The sequence below is a fragment of the Gavialis gangeticus genome, unplaced genomic scaffold, assembly GCF_001723915.1.
Source record: "Gavialis gangeticus isolate Ggan-Ray unplaced genomic scaffold, GavGan_comp1, whole genome shotgun sequence".
Lineage (NCBI taxonomy): Eukaryota > Metazoa > Chordata > Crocodylia > Gavialidae > Gavialis > Gavialis gangeticus.
In genome coordinates this window covers 150,240,685-150,258,482 of record NW_017729032.1, presented here as the reverse complement: position 1 = coordinate 150,258,482, position 17,798 = coordinate 150,240,685, and the positions used below count along the sequence as shown (strand labels likewise).

Below are 17,798 nucleotides of genomic sequence, written 5' to 3'. Positions count from 1 at the left end.
TTCTGTCATAGATTCATAGATTCATAGATTAAGGGTCGGAAGGGACCTAGTAGATCTTCTAGCCCGACCCCCCGCCAGGGCGGGAGAACAACAAAAAACCCCAAAAAGAGAAACGGGACTCAAATGAGTCCAGCCAGGTAGGCATCCAGCCTCTTCTTAAAGACCCCCAGGGTAGGGGCCAGCACCACTTCCATTGGAAGTTGGTTCCAGCTCCTAGCCGCCCTAACCGTATGTAGGTGCCAAAATCATAAAATTCACCAGAATTATTTGCCATCTATGGAAAGTCAGATTTTAAGGATGGGATAGGCATTAGATTGAATTACTCTCTCCAAGTTAAGTTTGTGAAGCCCTTGCAGGGCAATGTGAGAATGCATACATCACCACTGCCTGTGGAGAGCTGTCCATTTACAGCTTATCAGCAACACTGCTTTTACTTTAAAGCTGAAAGAACAAACCAAGCAAAAGGCAAAACTATTTAAATATGCTCCCCATAGATTACGGCAGTTACTGAAGGGGGCTAACTTTCATTGGGATACCAGTAAGTAGCCAAAATACCATTTTATGGAGGCTGCAGCATGGATTTTCTTTTTTGGCAATAACCTTTGGGGTTTTTGCTTTTTTTAATTGTTTCTGGAAATCCCTTCTGATGAGTCTAAACCTGCTTGTCTTCCTTCCTTCAAAACTATTTGAACAGCTGTCTGGCTAGAGAGTAATGGATGCCCTTTAAAAGGGTTCTAGTACAGGTTAACTTTTATCATTGCATCACAGCATTTTATTTTAGTAGTTCTTTACTGACTTTTGACAATGCTGTTGTCCCATATACTTACTGCTACCTGTGTCCATTTTGGGTCATATTTTTATGCAAACATATGTTGTAACTGAAAGGAAGCAAAATACATTTATGAGAATAATGCTAGCATGGTATTATTACTTTTCATTGAATGCTATACTTCTCACCTGCAAGGAATAGGGACTTGCAAATTTTGCATGGGTATATAAACAAGCCTATGACCTCTTGTGAGGTATAAATAAGGACATACAAACCAGAACAAATACAATAAGGAACCTCTTTGCTGTGTATTAGAAGGGTTTTTTCCCCTACTAGGATAACATAAAATGTGAATATTTAAACTAAAACCCATATATACCTTTTGTCTGTATATATAATTTTTACTCCTTGTTTTCTTTCCATAAGCAGTAAATTAATATATTTGTACTATATATGAATGAACTGTCTCCCTCTCACAATCCCCTTCTGCTCAGTTCTACATTATTGTTATATCCTAGTCCGTTGCCATAGAAATGATTGATGTGCCCAAGCACAGCATTTGCACCATATTCTTGTCTCTGACCATGCATTTTGTACTCTTAACCAGTGTCACATTCTACATTTCTGCTATTTTCTGCTTCTGGGCTGGAAAGAAAATGGAAAGGGAATTTATGTCCCTTAAAAGGTTGAAACTAATTCAAAGTAATGCATATCAGCACTGCAAGCTCCTGATTCACTGCAAGTCTTGTCATTTGGTGCTTTTTTTTATTATCCCATGACTCTGGCAATGAGAACTTTGTGAAAATCTCCATCCTGTTATTGAAAAAAAAAAAAGGTTCTAGGCTTTATGCCCTTTTAGGAAAGCTTGAAAACCCAGAAACCAAATACAAAGATAATTGCAATTCCTTTTATGGTATTACTTGGTGAAGGTACTGAATCATGATTTTACATTCTTGGGACTGACAATACTGATATTTCCCTTGTAAGAAAGCTGACAAGAAAAGTAAGTAGTCCCAGAAGCTGTTTAAACCAGTCTCTGATGTGATCTGTTGGGCATCAACCATACCACCCTGACCAATTTCATGTACGTAGCTCAAAAATCTATTAATATAGGATGACTGTTTTCCAGACTCAGATACTTATCTTGCAGTATTGTATCCCTATGGGAAATATATAACTGCTGGATTTTCTTGACTTGTATGGGGTTGGGGGGAAATGGTGCTGGAGAGAGCTGCCTCTTCACCTGAACCTAGAGGACAAGTCATTTTCTTATTTTTCCCTGTCCACATTGCTGGTCCTAGAAGTTATTTCAGACTTCTGACAGTGGCTCACAGAAGAGACCCAGAATAGACTGGAGTTAATGACTCCAGGAGAGGAAAGCTGCATAGGTGAATATTGTGTCAACTTTGCATGTGCCACAAGAGATAAAGCATTTAGCTGAGCCCCAGTGCCTGGTCCTTAGTCTCTGACCTGTAGATTCTTCAAGAACCTACTGGTTTAATTAGTACTTAACAAAGGAGCTTTCAACACAGTGAAGCATCTTGGATAGAAATGGACTGCATAATAAGGACCCCAAAGCTGCCATGAACTCTGTGGATTTTGAGAAGGGCAAGATGTAAATCAAATAGCGGTAAAATGAGAATTTTTTTCTTCTTTGTGTTGCCAATGATGCCATATTATAACAGTGCCACTAGGTGGCCCTCTGCTGAATCCACTGCAGAAGGCAAGCTGAGATGGGTACTCTAGGGGCACTTGCAGATGTGCAGTGAGGCTGCTATGACATGTTGTAATTACAGAGAGTCAGAGCAGACTCTATTAATTAAGTCTGCTGGAGCATGGTAATTACTGCACTCCAGCAGACTCCAGTGTCACATGTATCAGCAACCCTGTGCTGATAAATGGTGGTGGGGCGCTTTAACTAAAGCTTGTTCAATGAGCTTTAAAGTGCCCTGCCACATTTTTCAGTGTGGGGGACACTGATACATGTGACGCTCTGGGAGCTTTAATTAAAGAGGCTCCAAGAGCCACTCTAATTGAAGCACCTTCCACACCCACTCCAGGATCATAAATGCCCTAGGTCCCCAGAAAATAATCTAAAATGATAGTAAACATATTATTAGTTTGCACTTAAAAGGGAACCCCAAGAAACTGCAAGCTGCCTCTTGCAATGCCAAGACAATTCTTCCCCCTCCCCTCACAACAAAGACGAGTGTTGGTGTTCCCATTGTTAGTAGGACCTTATGAGCAATTCTGTTTTGTATGTGACTTGAGTTTATATATGATAGTGGGACTAGGTCATACACTTACTATCTACTAATACTAGATAGCTACTACTTCTGAATTTTGTAGGGCAAGCTCATTCCTCCCATATCAGCATCTTCCTGCTTCCTGCATTCTCCCATTTTCCCTCTCCTTACAAAGCTCCCTATATATCACACATCCCCTTCCCCACTATTTTAGGGACACCTACAAATCAGCGAGAATACAATAAGGAACCTCTTTGCTATGTGTTAAAATATTTTTTCCTACTAGGATAATATAAAATGTGAACATTTAAAAACACTTAAACACTTTCTCTATGTCAGAGTCTCTTTGAGGGTCCCTTGTACATCCCTTTTGATTTCCTAGTCCACAAATTTTTGTGCTCCAGTGCTGCTGCTTTGCACCCTGAGGTCCTTCATTCTCTTCTTTGTATCACTGGCTTACTTTATGCACTCTTCTTTCGTTATCTTTCATTATCTTCTTCCCCTCCTTACAAGGGGATCTAGGCACTCCCCCCTTGCATCAGGGTTCCTCAAACTCTGCCCCCACGGGCTCCATGTGCCCCCCAGTTTACCATTTTCCAGGGGCTTTCATTCTCTAGTTCCTGCCACGGGGTCTGGATACCGTCCATTTTTTCCTTCTGTATTAGAGCTCCTTAGCTATCTACTCTCCATGCCCAAGTCAGGGTTGTTGTGTATCCTCTTTCCCGTAACAGCATTCCCCTAGTTCTTCCCAACAGAAATACAATGATACTCATATTTCTATTTCCAGGCCTCCCATTTTATTTATATGGCAGAAACTTTTTGTCCTCCTATCCCCCAAACCATATCTCCCTGGGGCTTCTGCATGCCCCTGCTACTGCTTTCCTCTATAGCAGCATTACCGCTTTCTTTCACTTGCCTCAAGGACTACTTCCCCCCACACAAGTCCTTCATTTTTCTCTTATTGGGAGTTCTGAGTGCCTCTTATTTCTTCCTCTCCCTCTAGTTGGATCATATATTTGTTGTCTCCCTTCCCCCACTCCCAATGACAAAGACTGTACATATGCCCTCAAACCTCCTTATTTGTCTTCCATTATTGTTTGTCTGGGATATAGGTCTGTTGGGATATTCACACACAATGCTGTTGGGAGGATAGGCAGAGATGAAACAAGGGTATGGTTAAGTATGAAAGTGTCATCACCAGTTCTTTGATCAATAAACAATATGTGTCATCCCCTGCCCCCTTTTTTTTCTCTTGCCTTCCATTTTCCAATTTCTCCTCACAAAGGCCTACAACATTTCCTGACTTTCTGGATTTAGATTTGATTGCATTCAGTGTTCAGAAGTGACATGATACATAGACAAACAGACACACAAATGACCACAAGTGGAACCTTTTGAACTCCAAAGCGTTTGACTCAGTGCCCCAGGTGACAACAAATAGACAGCAACTAAATGTACAGCATCCAGTAACCACCTGCACAGTTGTCCAGTGGAGGAAGGAAGGGAAGAGCTCTGTTTGCTTTGTATTATACTAGATAACAGAGCCTCCACTGACCTTCAACAAACTACCCACTTGTAAAGGGTCAAGAAGATAGCCCCTTTTAGAGGCTTGCTTTTATTAAGAAACAGGTCATTAAACATGCATAAATCCCATCCAGAACCTCCTCCCTAGACATTGTTGTACCTAGGGCTCTCTTTCCACAGGAACTGCCTTCTTCTCCCCAAGGAAACTCCTGAGAAAAGGAGGGGGTTACTCCTGGCTTCCTTAATTTAAGGGTGGAGTCTAATGAGCCCCTCCAGCTCTGAGTAGTTAGTATATACCTGCAGATCCCTGCAGCACTCCAACACCTGTTAACAAGGACAATTCTGGCAGCCTCATGTAGTGTGTTGGTAACCAGTGAACAGCAGCACCTAAAAAAGTAAGGGTTAACACCAGTGCCCCTCCCCAGCAGTATGGCAGTGAAAAAGAAAATATTTGTCAAGATTTTTTTTTAACTTCAGATCTTAGAACAGTGGTCTCTTTCAGCCTGAATGGGAAATGCAGGACACCTAGTTAGTATACTGCTCTGTTGCTAGCCATCATCATTCTCTCTGGGAGCAGGAAAGGCACTTCAATTGAGTTCTGATTCTCTGCTAATGGGTACCTATTTCTCTTGGATGGAGACTGCCATCTGTGGCATAGGTTGTAGAGAATGTATGTAGTAATTGTGTGATGTGCTTATCTGATGCAATTGTCCTCTAGGGGCTGATTTAGGACCACTGTAGTAACTACAGTTTGAACTAATTGGATTTTTTTAAGCCTGGGCTCCCAGATGTGACAGGGCAATGGTGCTTTATTCACTAAGCCATCTTCATCTGTGTTCCCTGTTTATATAATAGTAAGGCTTTCTTTTTTTTCCCTTCAGGTAGAAGCCCCTAGGCTCTCTGTCTCTTGTTCTTTTAAATCAGAACTAGAGAGAGTTGTTTTGCAGGATTTTAAACAAGAACAGTAAAAGCAGGGTGACAGCCTATGTTAACATATGACGTGATAATGCATAACCTTATGAATGGAGCTGCCTGCCACCTTGTTGAATGTTGGTGGTTTTTTTCAACTCACACTTTTTTGTTATCACCAGTAATGGCTGACTGACTCATTTCAATGAATTGGGCAAAGCAGAAAAAACCAACAATCTTTATTCCGTGATTCACTTTCAGGTGGAGAAAGCTTTCATGAATGACCCATGGTAACTAAAGTAACATTAGGAACAAAGACATATACAGCAGGATTAATTTTATGTCTGTATGTGAAATCTTTTTAATTTCACTTCTTTGCGATTACAATCTTACATTTAAAATCAATAATAAATATTACTTTGCAGCATGTTTCTTCCAAAGCTGTCAAAGCACTTCTAACATTAATTCATTCCCATGACACCTTTCTGAAGCAGGTGAGTGCTACTGAAATGGAGGGAAATTAAATGACTTCCCAAGTGTAACATAACAGCAGAGATGGGAATAGAATGTTAGAGACTTGATTTCCATGCATGCCCTGGCCATAATACTCTATTCTCCCCTTTCCCCATAAAAATGTTCATGTATATAGGATCATTTTGCCATTTTTCACCAAAATATCAAAGGATTAACATTAACATCACACTTGCCTAGACTGACTTGTGTTTTAGATAAAAACCATAGTAAATTCTGCATAGATGACTCATCTGGTAGGGTATAGGGTTCAGAAGACTGGGCCTCTATTCATGTTCCTGCCATGGTTTTTTTGGTGCTTTAAGCAAATCACTTAGCTCTAGAGTTTCAAGAGAAGCCACTTATTCTGTATGTGCAAAGTGAGATGCTTTAGACTTGACTTTTTAGCACTGGTAAAAACACTAAAACTGTCTGATTGGAGTCCATTGGCCTGCAGGTATTAAGCACTGTTAACATCAGGCTGCAGTGGTCTCTACCCAAACACCAAAAAGCAGTGCCTACTATTTAAAATATTGCCCCTGCCTCTCTGCCTTTCAGTTTCTAATACCCCTAAAATTAGAAAGGTGATAAGTATTTTTCTAAAATACTTTGAAATTCTTACATGATAAACACTATATAAGAGCAAAGCAATATTATAATTATATGCAGACGTTATATATCATCCTGTAAAATGACTAACTTGAACATGTTAGAACTGCAGCGTGATGCAGGAAAAGGTTTGTTGTTTAAATAACACATTGGTTACCTTGCTAGGTTAACATTTCATCATCAAGAAATTATGCTGGAGAAAGGGCGTTTCCTTCCTAGGTTCTAGCAGTGGTGAAAGAAAGGAAAGTGACTAATTATTACAAAGCGTTTGGAACTCTTGACTCAAAGGTAAAAGCCTGATTATAAGGCCTCTATGACATAGACGTAATTAAAGGGCTGAGTTTTCTGACGGCGGATCCATCATCTATAGCTAACTTCTATGTTAGAATCATTTTTTTCTCTGATCTCACTGACCAGAGTGAACACCTTAAGGGTCTGGAGCAGGGATTTGTTGGCTTACAATTCAATCACAAAACCGTAGCCACTCAAATCAACAGAGCCAAACTTGGATCCTGCTCCAGCCTGCTACAATACCAACCCTGGGACAAGGACAACAGAATCCCTCTGGTTGTCACCTATGAGCTTGAATACCTTGGACACATCACGAATGACCTCAAACCGCTCCTGAAAAATGAGGACCATCTCAAGGTAGCCACCTGTTCTTGGCTTACAGACAGATCCACCAATCTCAAATGGCATAACTAAAGCAACAGGCTACTTACCCCCATTCTCACCAAGGCACATGGTGAGACCCAGGTGCAAGCTGTGCCCCCTCATTAACACAGACCACATCATCACTGGAACAAATAACATGGATTATAACTAGGGATCTCCATAAATCATGGAGGAAGTGCCCCCTTTAATTTTCTTCATTTCACCTTGCCCCTGCCTGGCCCTGATTAGCAGAGGGACCCCACCTGCTGGGCCAATTGCCACTGGTCATCAGGGAAGCGATGATTTTAAATATACCTTGATTTTTTAAATAATTGTTTTTGCCTCCCTGCTGGTCAGCAGCAAGTGGCAGGACCACCAGGGCCCCTCCTCCAACCAGCGGCAGGGAGGCAAAAACCATGGCATATTTAAAACTCTGGTTTTTGCTTCCCCAGCAATCAGTGGCAAATGGCTCAGCCACTGAGGACTCTCTGCCAATCAGAGGTGGGGGGGCAAGTGGCAAAATGAAAAAAAGGAGCCACTGGGGAGGGAATTTCCTTTGGGGTTTACAGAGATCCCTAATTATAACATCTAAGGTTTGTTCACCTGCATATCTATTTATGTTGTATGGCCTTACATTGCCCCTCTAGTCCACGTTGGACAGGTGGGGCGATCTCTGTCTGGGAAAAAATGAGGGATACCAATCTGACTTCAAGTCAAAACACACAAAAGGCTGTGGAAGAACACTTTTAAGCTTCCTGGACATTCTGGGCATTGATACATGTGTTCTGGGAGGCGAGGGGGGTTTTAATTAGAGCTGCTCTGAGAGCACCCGGAATGTCACATGTATCAGTGCCCACGCACTGAAAAATGGCAGCACGGGCACTTTAACTAAAGTTCATCAAATGAGCTTTAGTTAAAGCCGCCCCCAACATCATTTTTCAGCTCAGGGATGGAGATACATGTTGTAGCTGCCAGTGGGACAGGCTGGATACCTGGAGCCTCTTGCCTTGAGGTGGACTCCCTACTATTCACCTGCCATGTCTTGATCATCAGTAGTTTGTAATAGCAAGGGAAGTTCCTCCGAATAGGGTGACTTTACATCTTCAGGTGGGCTTGGTGCCAAAGCAGGTGACTTGTGGCTCTGCCTCCCTTATATGGTGCCCACTCACCAACCAAGTCTAACTGCAGGCACACTGATGTAATGGGCTGTTGCACCACAAAGTTGCCAAAAGACAACACTTGTGGCCAAGGCTCCTCACCATCCATGCCACCAGGGGTTTACTCCGGGCACGCTGTCCAGACTGTTCCCTTAGCCAGCATGAAATTACTCAAGCAAGGGGGAACCTCTCATGCTGGTTCGCCACCCCTGAATTAACCCAAGAATCCACTGGCCCTTGTAGCCAGGCCTAGATGACCTGTACTGGGATTCTCCAGCATCAGATCTCCCTATCAAAATCAGCTGTGTCTAGCAGCAAGGCTGCAATGGGCCACGCTAGGGTTCTTCCACACTGGCTCTCCCTTATTATTAGATCAAAACATAGAATACGATAAACCCTGGAGTGCTTCAACTGAGGCGGTGCATGGTGCAAAGGACTCATGATTCCAGCATCTGAGCTTCCTTTGGTGGTGGAGCCCACCAGTCTTTCAGACCCTCTGTCATCTTTGTCTTTTGGGACAAGAACCCCTTTGGGTTCTCTCTGGACTGGCTTGGTGGCAGCTCACCGGAGTCCAAGATGTATTCTGCCAGCCCTATGGAGGAGCTCTCTGCTGCCACTCCTTCCCAGCCAGCTGCTGCTGTGCACCAGTGATCTGGATGCCTTCTTATGGTGTCACACTCAGCGCGACCCCTCATGTGCAGTGAGAGTATGCTCTTAAAGCAGAGTGGTACAGACGTGTGTGCCTCCGCTTCTGAGGCTTGGCTGCCTGCAGGTGAGTCAAGCCATCTCTCAGCCCTTTCCAGGCCACAATCCCCTGTCAACCAGGGGCTGTTGGTGGGGTAACCACACCAACCCTGACCCCTGGGAGTTTCGTTGCACCATGTGGCAACACACATGATGCTGGAGTCTCCTTGAGTGCAGAAATTACTACACTCCAGCAGACTCAATTAATCGAGTAATCGCTGTAATTACAGCGTGTTGGACCAGCCTTGCAGAGCACGTATACATGCCCTCTATCACTAACTTCAGAATAGCTGTTCTTCAATAATGGAAGTTTAAAAGCAGACTTGAATGTGAACTTGCAGAACAAGAAATCATTCACAGACTGGATTGTGTTAAGTATTCTATATATATACACCAAGGACTTAGTCCATCTGTCTGTATGTCTGTAACACTCTTGGAGCACTCTGATTGGTTGTCTCGGCTGCCAATCACTGTGCTTACTGAAACAACCAATCAGAGTGCTCTGCACAGAGTGATCCGTGGAGTGCCACCATGACAGTGGGGACGGAGGGGACAGAGTGTGGGAGCGGGGCCTCGACCCTGCCCCCTGGCCCTGCTCCTTGGAGGTGGTGGCAGCACGGGGTGCTGGTGGAGGGGGATGGAGGGAACAGTGGGGACAGAGTGGGATGGTGGAGCGCTGCCATGATAGCGAGGGTGGAATGGGGTGGGGGGGTGAGGCATGGGGTGCTGGCCTCACCCCCTGCTCCATCCCCTTCTTCCCTACCGTCATGGGGGTGCTCTACCATCCCACTCCGTCCCTGCCATTCCCTCCGGTCCTGGAGGCAGAGGCGGTGCAGGGTGCTGGTGGAGGAGGATGGAAGGGATGGCAGGGCAAGCTTCCCTCCTTCCCCTGCTTCTGGGAGGCAGCACAGGGTGGTGGGTGGCGGTGCCCTGTCTCTGCCCCTGGTCGTTCTTGACGGGCAGTTTGCTAGTGGTCTAAATAAGGACTGTGGATTCTTATTCTATTACCTGGATTACCTTTTTATGTCAGCAGAGATTGTCTGCCAAATCTTGGTTCAAGTCACAAGTGAAAGTGAGTTGGCTGGCCTGATCTTTGCCCTTTGTAGACCTACATTGCCATCTCCAAACCTCCATGTAAAACAGTGTCTTTTCCTGGAGAAAAGCACTGGAGAAACCGAATGGTTGAAAGCCAAGATTTCAGTGCACACAGTTTAGTGGGGAGATTTTTTTAGTACTTTGCACAGCACTACAGACATAGGTCCCAATTCAGGAAAATATTCTTGTCTAGGGAACCACTTATGCATGTGTTTCTGTTATTGAATTGGGACCTTACAATGAAGGCCCCTTTGAGATAGAGTAGCTTTTCCAGTTTGAAATCAAACACTGTCCTCCTTCTGTTTGCCCTTCAGAAATTTTGTTTGATCATGGCTGCATTGCAACTGTGACTCAGCTTTTTTTGTTAGTAAAATAACCATAGTCCAGCTAATTTGGACATCCACATCTGTCATCATATTTAAACAACATGGGTAATGCTAGGTGCCTAGTTTCTCTTATCTGTACATGATGTGAACGTGTAGAGACACACAACATAAGAGCATATGGAAGACAGAAGTCTGTGGAGTTCTAGCTCAAACCAGAGGAAGCCATGAATTCACACTGCAGTACTATCTTTTGGTGGTGAACACTTATGATGTATTGCTCCCAAATATCAGGTGAAGTCAATCAACAGATCTTCTCATTAATCTCAAAGGAACAATGTTGATTTACACCACATGAGAATTTGGCTCATTGACTTACAGTGATAAGCATAGGCACTGACTTTTATTTTTGCCCCGGAGTGGGGGGTGGGGAGGAGAGGGGGCTAAGATGATGCCCCCCCACCCTGGCAGCACAGCTGGAGCAGAGTTGAGTGGAGCCCACAGGGGAGTGGGGGTGGATGTAGGCTGCCCGCTGTGGGCTCATGGCTCCCCGCCCTGCTGCCCTCCTCTAGGGAGCACCATGTCAGCTATGCTGCCATGGCAAGGCACCCCCTGCCTGCCCAGAAGCAACAGGGGACACAACTCCACACTGCCATCCTCACTGCTGCGAGGTGGACAGAGGACACTTTGCCATGATGATGCAGCTACCGTGGGGCTCCTTCAGGGAGGGCAGCAGGGTGGGAGCCTTGAGTCTGCAGCAGGCAGCCCACATCTGCCTCTGTTCTCCACAGAAATCTGGAGGGCAAGTGCCCCCCCATGCTCTGCTCCCCAGGAGTGCATGCAGTGGTAGGGAGACACCCCTTCCCAGATGAGCTGCTTGTGGCTCTGTCTCACTCCCTGCCCTGGCTCTGGGCCCCATGCACTGCCCTGGCTGGGCAGCACCTCCAGCCCCAGCCCCTGCCATATACTTACCTATAGGTATCCGGGGGAGCTATTCTCCACTGCTGCCTGGGGCTGTATTCCTGGCCAAGTGCATGTGTGCATGTGCACACATGCACATGACACTGCCTACGTTCTGCTTCTTGCAGCCCCTTGCAGGCTGGAACTCCTCCAGCCTGCAAAGGGAAGCCTGCCATTTCCTGCATTTTTCCGTGGTGAACAGAAAACCCGGATCTCTGCATGATACTGGGAATCCTGGACAAATGCTGCCCCAGAGTCATGCACCCTGGGACTGGGACTTGATGTTCCCATTTCAGGACTGTTCTGATGGGTGGTCATCCTACTCTTTTCCCAAGGGGTCCAGGGCCCTTGGGCTCTCATGTACTTGCCACCTAAGGTGGTAAGGATTTCCCAGTTGAGCTCACATCTCTATTTCCTGGTCAATAAATTAACAATACCAAAGAGTTTAAAACAGCTCTTGAAATTTCAACTGGGTGTGACTTGTACTACAGGAGTAATCTATGGAGCCAATATCTTTTTTTTTCAGATGTTATCTATTATGAGCAGGATACCTAAAACAGCTATTTTAAAAACTCCGTATTTCGGAAGGTATAAGACTTGTCCCAAAGTTAGGAACTATGTTAAAGTTATGTCTTACCAAATTGAGATGGCAAACTGTCCCTGTTATCTGGCTTTTTAGAAGACAAATTGCAGATGATAGGTATACCATACAGAAAGACCATATAGTAAGTAGAAAAGCTGTGCATAGAGAAGCTGAGGGAAGAGAAGATATCACTCTAAAGATCACTGACAGTTAAAAACCTCGGCCTTACATCCCCAAACATGTCCTTGAACCTTCCACCTTCTGCTGTATTTTCCTGATAAAATAAATTTAAACATATGAATACCTGGATTATGACATTGTGTAATACATCTCTCCAAGGTTGATTGACACTCTTCATTCTAGACATATATTATGATCACTGGGTGCATTGTTTTATGTTATACACATTATACTGATGGCTACAAGAATTCACACTGACACTTAGTGGACCGGAAGGCCAGACATATTTAAAGAGAATTTTAAGCAGCAAGGTTGAGTATTTTTTAAAACCCTCATTTGGTATTGCTTTCAGCCTAGGTTTCTTTCAGTGACAATAAAGATATGTTTGAAAGGATCTCTGATAGAAGAATTTTTAAAACACTGTGGTGATGACTCAACTCTATTTTTAAGGTTGCTTCTAAAATACAACACTCTTTTCAAAGAAAAAAAGTTTATTGGAAACCCAAGAATGAAAGCATTATCACACAAGATTTCTAAAATCAGATACAAATTAAAGCTTGCTCCTAACTCACTTTTTAAATTCACTTAAAAAACCTTTGTCTCTAAAATGTACTGTATTGCTTTAATTTCAGTTCTATAAATTACTTCACTGAGGTCCCAGTCCTACAAAAACATATGAATTCAACAGCATGACTCACAATGCAAAAAATCACATTCATGTATAAATCTGTAAGATTGAGGCCTTAAGTGAAATTCTACCATGAGGTGTACTGGAGAAATGATGTTAATGAGTTTCATGGTTAGGCCTTTATATTTCAACTACTGAAGTACACTGATAATGCAAAATTCGCATTATCAGTGACTCATTTGGGCCATCATTGTCTCTTAATGAGTTCTTTCTCATACCAATTTCATTTACATGTATTTTTTTTTTATACTTTACCAACTCTGCTTGCATTTGGAGACCCATACCTGCTGTTTTGGCTCTCTATCCATGATATATTTACAACTCTGTTCTTGTCAGCAGTTTACAACCCACCTGTGAAAAAAATTTCAGCTGGTGATGGCTGCATTGCAACTATGGGGCAGTTGTTTTATTTTGTCAGTGAAATAACCAGGTTCCAGCTAATTTGGACATCCACACCTGCCATGGTACTTAAACACCCTGGGTAATGCCAGGTGCCTAGCTCCTTATGTTTGAACATGGTGTGAACTAGCACACAACATAAGAACATATGGAAGACAAGTCTGTGGAGTCCTAGCTCAGAACAGGAGGGAAGGAGGACTGGCCAAAGCAATTAATAGGCATTGGTTGGGGTCTTGGGTACACTGCAAAATAAGTACCACAACATGGTTATAAGAACACAAGAATATGCCAGCTGAAGTACCTACAGTGGTATTGCCTGGGTAATTGCCACATTTAATTTTCTGTTTACCACACTGTGCATAGATACATTTAGAACCAACCACATTCTTAGCTGGTTAAAAGTTACAGCGCAGACAAGAGTCTGAAATAAAACTCGAGATGCTCCTGGCTCATGCCACATGTCCTTCACTCCAAGAGTCACAGCACAGAATTTGCAGTCCTAGGAGGAGGAAGGGGATACTAAAGTTGCTTTAAATCACCCTTGTACCCTCCTGAACCTGGGCTGCTCCATGGACTAAAACTTCTGCCACTGCACCTTAAACAGCCTTTCCTGAGTCCTTTATGGACTGGCAGTATTGCAAGCTATGGCCCCAGTAATGTTGCCATCCATCTGGTGTTCACTTTGACAATCTGCAAATTGGGAGTCTTTGCCTAGAGTCTAGACTTTGGTTGGACAACTACCCAGACACCGCTAACCTAGAACTCTAGGGCAGCATGTCTGCAGTGAGGAAGGTAGTATGAGATCAGCAGGGCCCGGTGGGTCTCTGTGAATGTCTTCAGCAAAACTTGACAGCCCTAAGCCCCACACCATCCCCCAGCAAACGCCTCTTTTAGGAGGTGCAACTGTATCATCCTCAAATTCTGGCCTTTGTTATACCTCTGTGACAACTGCTTTCTATGGGGTTGTGGCAGTGTAACTGAGGAAACCATTTGAAGACAATGTGGTCACACAGGTGGCCCTCCATTTGGACTTAAATGAAAAACTCTGTTGATTATATGAGAACCTGATGAGAATCCATGTTCTTGTCTTAGAGTTGCATTGATTCTGCAGGTCTCACAGCTCTATTTTTGTCACCAAAGCAAGCAGTTATGACTTTGAGCATAACATCACCAGAAGGAAGTGTGCGCCAATTTTAAATAGTCCTTTTTCACAGAGTACTTGCCTTTTATCATTAGTGATTGGTGAATCACTACAAACTCACATATCAGTGGATGGGTCCCCACATCTCTAATATGATCCCCCTAATATTGTCACTTACTTATTTGAACCCCCATTTCTAGATTTGGTAAGATTTTTCTTTTCTTTAATTGTTCATAGAAAAGGACTATCAGTACAAATTGGTATCAACCATTGATTTTTTTAAAATTATTTCTTCTCTCCCATTTTATGACCAATTCTATTCTTTTCTCAAGGTCTTGCCTAGCTTCATTTTTCCCCCTTTTCTATGCACTATCCTGGGTACCTTTTGTGGTGCTGTTTTCCTTGGTTCTTATTTTTTTTCTCTCCCCACTAGGGAGGCAGCACTATCTTTTACAGGTGTCTTGAGTCTGCTGGCTGCACTGAATGCTGTGGGTGATGAAAGAGATGCACAGGCCAGTGGGCTGCTGTTTGTATCAGAAGCCCTCTCCATTTGAACTGCTCTTAGAGCTTGGTGCATTAGCTGACACGCGAAGAATAGAGCAGCTTTAACAAAACTTCTCACTTTTACCACTTGTTTATGCTAGAAACATGTTTACAGTAAGAGTTGGAGCCAAAATTAGCTTTTATCACTGTTACTACCTGGCTTTCTGGTTTTCCTTAGCAAGCCTAGGGCTCTACAGGGTGTGGGTGGGTGGGGGGGGGCCCATCCAGGTTTCATAAGATCATCAGGTATCTTATTTCATGATTCTTAGAACTCAATTCATCCTCAAAACTGTGTGAATTGCAGCTAATTGATTTCTATCCAGCTAAAGGAAGCCAAATTATTCAATATTATTATATTTTAAATGGTGAAATAGAGGAGAGGCAGGAGGAAACAAAGCCAACGCTAGAATTTGGACTCTGAACTTCTTGTTCTCTAATCATTTCTCTAAACTCTGCTTGGCCTTGAACTCTCGTATCTATCATCAACTGTTAATATGTCTATTATAGTATGCCCCAAGAACCATAATGAACTAAGCACTAAAAAACAGTAAAACAAACAAAAAAAGTTTTTTCCTTTGGCAAGGAACTGCACATAATAAATCTCAAGTGGTAAGGCTGCCTTTTAAGAGAACTATTTGAATGTATGTCAAAATCAAGCTAAAAATAGACATTGAAGTACAACCTTCATTATGGAGTTACTACAAGCTGCCTATACATGTGCTTGGTGTAGGGGAAGTGGTGTTTTAATTAGAGCAGTTCTTGGACAGCCACTTTAATTAAAATGGCCCACCGTCATGTGTATTAAGCCCCTGCACATTTCAAAATGGCTGTGGGACCATTCTAAAGCTCATTCAATATGAACATGAATGAGGACATCTCTAGGCACCTGTAGCACCTTCACAATGAAGCATCTTCTACGCTGCACATGAAAGCCTTGTCTTCTCAGAATTTTCCTGACCATTCCCTTAGAACGGGTACAATTTAACTTCTACTATCAGTTAGAGAAGTGTTAAGTGGAGGTATGGCTCTGATGTTTTGATCAGCTACGAAGACAGATGCAAGAGGTAGAGAAGCCTCTCAAAGAAGGACAAAAATTATGTATGATTAAAATATATATATTTAAGTCTTAGGCATTTGGTTGTGTTCATCAAGTTTATGTTTGCCATCAGGCTGCCGTAACATGTATGGGGGACCTGGAAAGCCTTACTTGGTTTTAGAACGAGGGCCAGCCCAGGTAGCTCAAAGCCTCCTTCAAATTATGCTGAAAATATGTTGGCCTGATCAAAGAGGGTGCACTCCTCTTTCTCATGAAGTAAATAGCATTTAATTCAGTGAGAATGAGGTCCTTACCAAAGTAGTTTAGGAGAGAAAATTATCTTTCTGTTATTTTAAAGTAACATATTAGTCAATCAGTCAACTTTATCAGAGAGCTTTGTTTTATAGCTTAGCACACTGAAACCACATGTCAAAAGGGGGTTGCCCACTACCTTCCCATTTTTTTACTGGAAGAGGGTAGGATTTGGCCTTTCATTCATAGGGTTAGATTTCCAGTAGGAAAACCTGTGGAAGCAGGCACTGAGAGGCTAGATTTGGTGCAGGTCAGATAGGCGTGCCCAGAGTTTTTGACAGGAGAGGAAAATGCTGCTTCTTCACCTAAAGCAACACCTGAGCTTTCTTCACTACCCTTTGTTGTGCGGGGTAGGGAGAAGTCTGGACAGTAGAATAGTGTGTTGTATGAGATGCTTCATGCTGGGGTCTTTTTGGAAGGCCTCCTGGTGCTTTCATAGGTTTACAAGAACTTGGATCAAACAATGATTTTTTTCCCTAAAGTGATGGGTTGGCTGGGACTCTCTCAGTTTTCAGCGGCTCATGATCTTATTTTTGCTTTTCTACTCATATTCTAGTACTGAACAGAATGGTAAACCAAACAAAAACCAAACCTTAAATTAAATGTAATCTTCTAGAACCAAGCAAAGACTACAGTGGCAAATTCCAATCGTGCTTATGGTAGTGAGAAGGTATGTTTGGGCTTGCTGTACCAACCTTTTAGTTGCATTATTTAAATTTTATTTTTCAGTAGCACCAATGTGTTAGATGTCTGCTACATAGAAAATAATGCATGGCTCTTTGCTTTAAGGACTAAGGCCTTGATCTTGAGAAGAGGGGTATATAGGTTGTAGCCGTGTTCCTTTAAGGACATAGGCAGACAAGGTTCTTTGGGTCAACTGCAGACGCTTCCTCAGTCTGATGAAGGGTATTTATACCCGAAAGCTTGCAAAGAAGATTTTTTCCAACTATTTGAGTTGGTCTAATAAAAGGTATCAGATCTACCCAAAGAACCTTGTCTGTCTTGATCCTGACAAGACTTTTATGTAAACATTTAACTTTAAGCAAGAGTCTAGTCAAGTAGCACCCTGATGGTATGTAAATCCTTGTAGCATTAGGACATAAACACAAAAAAAATCAGCAAGCATGATGTAAATTAAGCTGTCATTAAGAAACCTCTGTGGAAATATATCCGTATCCTTTGCAAGATATTCAGCTCTGATCTTGTGATTGTATCCCTGCAGCCAAGCAGATTTTTGCACTGAAGTCCTACTGAAGTCAGCAGACTTTTGTATACTTTCAGGATCCTATCCAGGCAAAGCAGTTGCACAGTCCAGGCCTAACTTTGCTGGTCTCTTGTCCTGCTTCAGATAAAAATGGAATACGTTGCTAAACTTAAGATCCTTCCTTCCTTCTTTCCTAAAACAAAGCTGGCTGC

At 43.0% G+C, this 17,798-nt stretch overlaps 1 long non-coding RNA gene across 1 annotated transcript; it reads left to right on the top strand.

Annotated features, from left to right (window-relative positions):
* The first annotated feature begins 5,218 nt into the window (after positions 1 to 5,218).
* On the top strand, positions 5,219 to 17,266 carry LOC109303403. The gene is made up of 3 exons (XR_002099093.1): positions 5,219 to 5,229; positions 14,139 to 14,142; positions 16,753 to 17,266. It is a non-coding gene; the product is annotated as an uncharacterized LOC109303403 (long non-coding RNA).
* The last annotated feature ends 532 nt before the right edge of the window (positions 17,267 to 17,798 follow it).